At 43.4% G+C, this 5,207-nt stretch overlaps 1 pseudogene across 1 annotated transcript; it reads left to right on the top strand.

The window, feature by feature from the left end:
* The first annotated feature begins 1,130 nt into the window (after positions 1-1,130).
* On the top strand, positions 1,131-1,943 carry LOC103269682 (annotated as a pseudogene). Its single transcript, XR_002482489.1, has one exon. The product of XR_002482489.1 is annotated as a receptor of activated protein C kinase 1 pseudogene (transcript).
* Positions 1,944-5,207: the final 3,264 nt, after the last annotated feature.

Raw genomic sequence — 5,207 nt, 5'->3', positions numbered from 1 at the left:
TCATGGAAGACAGGGCTATTGTAGCAAGGTGTGTCTGTGCAGGTCCATTCCTGTGAAATTTTCTGCCTTCTTTGTGGCAATAAAACTTCCCCGGGAGAGAAGATTTATGACAGTCCTCATTTCTCAGAAATTTCTGCTTTCAGTCAGATAAGGGAAGCTCCGGGAAGTCTTCTTTCTGCATCTCTTGAATCTCAAATACCTTCAGCTCAAAATAATCCTTATGCCAAAGTAGCCTATTTCGAGGTGGCATATTCTAACTCCCTACACTGCCTTATCCCCCACATACCCTTGGTTTTGACTTGTCCCTTGTGCTGGGTGTCTTGTTTGTCCCTCCCTAGCCACACTTTGCTCTTCTCAGCTCTGCTTTGTGCTCTCAGGGGCTGACCTGTGAGAATGCTCTTTGCCCTCTATCTTCTGGTTGGGTTTGGCACTGGCAGGAGATCATGGGAAGGAGAAAAGCAAATTTGAAAGTGAGGTTGGGGTATTTATTGTCGAAGTTCCCTCCCTGTGGAGTCCCCAAGTGCTGGCTGCATTTCACTGCAAAAGAAATCAGCGCAAATAAGGCTATCCTCTCCCCAGTTCTATCTCCCCAGGTTCAGGAACGCACCCCCTCATCTGCCCTGAAGACTCAGGGGTGGTAATAGCCCTACTATTACTAATCTGGGGTGCTGCACTGTGCCTTACAGTTTCCCTGCTCTCTGCCCACGCCTTTGTAAATAGTTTCTTTATGAAACTCTGCTTGAGCTATCCTAATTTGAGGGTGCCATCTGTTTCCTGCTGATACACTGCTCTGATTTCAACTTATATGGGTTGAATGTTTTTGCTTGGTGATATTTCTGTGTTCTTGCCTCCTGAATCACCGCAGAGCATAGTGGCAAAGACTTCAGTCTCTGAAGTTGCATAGAACTGGGTTCATATCTCACTCCACCTTCTACAGTGAAAAGACCTTGGGCCAGTCATTACATCTCTTTGAGCCTCCATTTCTTTATCTGAAAATGTCAATAACAGCAACAATAATAATAATAGTGGCTAGTGCGCCATTGAAATTCCATGTGGATCAAATGAAGCAATAGGGAGTAGTGGGGAGTGTGACAAACTGCAGCCCTCATGCCCGTTCTAAAAGAGAGGCAGTGATTCCCACTTCATTAGTGATGTGGTGATCTCCTCGGATGACCAGTTTACACTCTTGGGCTCCTGGGATGGGACCCTGTGCCTATGGGATCTCACAATGGGCACCACCATGTGAAGACTTGTGGGTCATACCAAAGACATGCTGAGTGTGGCCTTCTCCTCTGACAATCAGTAGATTGTCTCTGGATCCCGAGATAAAACCATCAAGTTATGGAATACTCTGGGTGTGTGCAAATACACTGTCCAGGATGAGAGCCACTCAGAATGGGTGTCTTGTGTCCCCTTTTCACCCAACAGCAGCAACCCCATCATTGTTTCCTGCAGCTGGGACAAATTGGTCAAGATATGGGATCTGGCTAACTGCAAGTTGAAGACCAGCCACATCGGCCACACGGGCTATCCGGTGACGGTGTCTCCAGATGGATTTCTTTGTGCTTCTGGAGGCAAGGATGGCCAGGCCATGCTATGGGACCTCAAAGAAGGCAAGCACCTTTATACGCTAGATGGTGGGGACGTCATCAATGCCCTGTGCTTCAGCCCCAACCGCTACTGGCTCTGTGCCGCCAAGGGCCCCAGCATCAAGATCTGGGACTTAGAGGGCAAGATCATTGTAGATGAGCTGAAGCAGGAAGTTATCAGTACCAGCAGCAAGGCAGAGTCACCCCAGTGCCCCTCTCTGGCCTGGTCTGCTCATGGTCAGACTCTGTTTGCTGGCTACACAGACAACCTGGTATGAGTGTGACAGGTGACTATCGGCACTCATTAGAAATTTGTGACAGAGCTTTAGAAATAAAAAAACCTGATTTTCTGACTTTAAATAAATAAATAAATAAAAATAATAATAACAAAAGGGAGGTAGTGGCTCCTGGATCCAGGTGATGTTTGTCATGGAAAAAAAGTCATCTTAGAGTTGTCAGCTCTTCTTATACTTCAAACAGCCAGAAATGTAGTTTTATGTATGAAATCTCCCCTTTGCTAGATTGTCAGTTCCTTGAGGACAATAGTGACTGTTCTATTAATTACTATATCCTCAGTGACTAGAATTGTGAGTATGAGGTACTGCTTTAAAAATAACCACAATTGAAAATCACTAATATGGGAAATTGCTAGGAAAGGGGGAGGTGGAATTGACAGTTGAGGGAAACTGCCAAGGGAGGGAGGGGCACACCTCATCAACAAGGGTACCTGCATAATGAGCATTTATATACCTAACCCTGAATTGTACTCCACATCTTTAAAATAAAAAGTAGCCGGGCATGGTAGTGCTTGCCTGTAGTTTCAGCTACTTGGAAGGCTGAGGCAGAAGGATCGGCAGAGCCCAGTGGATTGATACTGGAGTGGCCGTGAGTGTGCCACTGCACTCCAGCCTGGTCGACGGAGTGAGACTGCAACTCAAATAATAACGACAATAATAATAATAACAATAAATACAAAATTTTTAAAAGAAAAAAATCACTAATAATAATGGGTCTTTTTTGAGTCCCCACTAATTGAAATGAAGTAGGATACAGTCATTATTTTCAGAGTCTCCTCTGTGTAACCCCTGGTTCAGATCACCTGCAACCAGGCACTTAATAAATATACTTAGGACCCAAGAGAAGAGTTGCAGCTTCAACCCAAACAGTTCAGATAGCCTCCTCTCCCCATTACAGCCCAAAGATACAAATCCAGTGAGCTGCAGAATTATTAGAGTTTATAAATGCCAAGAGACAGCTCTCCAGCAAAAGAATGACTCAGTGGACACATTGCAAATAAATAATGTATGAAACCACTTCTATTTTAACGGCACTTTGCGGTGACACTAATATTGATGAAAAATGTTAGCATGTGTTAGATGGTGTTATTTTCAGTGAGAGATGAGGTTTGGCAGGCTCTGGGCCTTTTCAAATCATAGCCCAGGCCAGAAACGTAAGTAAGAAATAGCACTCCTCGGCTGATGGTGGTCCCTGTATGGAATAGGCTGCTAGATCAAATAAGACCAACACTTGACCTTGGCAAACATCTTGTGGTGACTATTTGTCTTAGCTTGGGCTACATACCAAAATACCGTCAACTGAGTGGTTTAAAAAACAGCAATAGGCTGGGCACGGTGGCTTACACCTATAATCCTAGCACTTTGAGAGGCCGAGAGTGGGAGAATTGCTTGAGCCAGGAGTTCGAGACCAGCCTGGGCAACATAGCAAGATGTCATCTCTACAAAAAAAATTTAAAAATTAACCAGGTATGATAGCTTGTGCCTATAGTCCCAGCTACTCAGGAGGCTGAGGTGGGAGGATCATTTGAGCGCAGGAGTTCAAGACTGCAGTGACCCATGATCATGCCACTGCACTCTAGCCTGGATGAGAGAGTGAAACCCTGACCAAAAAAACACAGAAATGTATTTTTTTACAGTTTGGAGGCTAAAAATCTGAAATCAGAGTCAGGTTGTGCTGATGGCTGTCTTCTTACTGTATCCTCAGGGGACAGGACAAGGGGGAGATTGTCCTCTTTTCATAAGACCATAGTTTTTTCTAATTAGGACCTCACCCTTATAACCTCATTTTACCACAATTACCTTCTAAAGACCCTATCTCCAGGTACAGTCACATCAGGGATTAAGGCTTCAACATATGAATTTTGTTGAACACAAAACACAATTGAGTCCATAGCATCCTTGTAAGTTGGTTGATATAGACGTCATTCTCAAAGCCCTCTTTCCTAGTCACCTTCTACTCCAGAGGTTGGAAAAGTTAGACAGTCATGTTCCCAGGCCCGTCTGCCGTCTGCATTGGTCACATAAAACACAGTGATTCGGGAGAGTGAAACAGCAAAAAAACTAACATAACCAACTCCATTTTTTTTCAGGAACTGTTGCCCATTCCTGTATGCAGGTTAGGATAATTTTAGAGCACTGAGATAAAACGTAAAAACAGCAATCATGTAGTTTTCAAAACTAACTCTGGAATTAAAGGGAACTATGTAAACAACTAACTGTCTTGTTAAAGACTTACTGGAACATTGTGACCTGACAAGGGACAAAAAGCTTCACAAATCCCCTAGGATTCTTGCTGGTACCCAGATGTCTGTGACCGTGGGTCACCTCTTGATTCAAACCCCTTCCTCTTCTCCCTACCCCTAACATAAAAAGACCCTGAAACTTGTGCTGACTTAGGATGGTTCTTGAGGACATTAGGCCACCATTGTCTTGGTTTGCTGGCTAAAATAAAGTTGCCTTCCTTGCTCCAATACCTTGTCTCTCAACTTCTTGGCTGTCCTGTAGTAAGCAAAGCAAGTTTGGACTTTGTTACAAGTGGAATTCTGCTGAGGGGAGGAAGGAGGTTCTAAGGAGAAAGTGTGCTAGCCTGATAAAAGGGCAGATGTGGTCAGTCAGTCAGCACTATCTGTTTCACTTTCTTCCTGCCCTGAAGCAAGATGTGGTGTCTAGAGCTGCTGCAGCCATGATAAAAAATTTAAAAAAAAAAAAAAAGGCACAGAAGAAAACAACTGCAGTGGCAGCAGCCCTGATGGCACTGAGCCTCTAAACCAAGGTTAGTAGTTGCCCATATTCAGACTAGGTAAGAAAAAATAAATGCCTATTTGCATAAGAATCTGTAAGCTGGATGTTTTGCTCAACACAAATGAATGCAATTTGATACTTATCCTTTCTGTGCCGCTGTGATCTCATCTGTATAATGGGAATCATAACAGTACCTACTGTTGTCGTGGGAGGTGAGAGTTTTAATGAGAATCTGTTTAAAGTCTTGAAATAGAACTTGGCACACATAGTAAATCCTCAACACTAGCATTTTATGTGTTAATAAATAAAAAGACACTGGGTTGTTTTTCACTCTCCTGAATCCATCACAAATAATCCTCAGATAAATGCAAGGAAATAGAGACAGATATATGGGGGTGGGGGGAACAGCGGATTTGTCTTCAGGAGACCAGATTCAAAATGTCTAGCAATAAGGAAATGATCATATAGACAAAGACACATCCACTCCATGAACTACATATACAGCTATTTAAAATGCATAATAAGACAATGCAAAGACATGGAGAAATACTTATGATAAAGTGTTAAGTAAAGCTGGGCA

Source organism: Carlito syrichta, unplaced genomic scaffold (genome assembly GCF_000164805.1).
Source record: "Carlito syrichta isolate Samal-C Ts95f unplaced genomic scaffold, Tarsius_syrichta-2.0.1 Scaffold309435, whole genome shotgun sequence".
NCBI classification, from domain to species: domain Eukaryota; kingdom Metazoa; phylum Chordata; class Mammalia; order Primates; family Tarsiidae; genus Carlito; species Carlito syrichta.
Note: the sequence above shows the minus strand (reverse complement) of the source record. Positions and strands in the feature narration are given on the sequence as shown.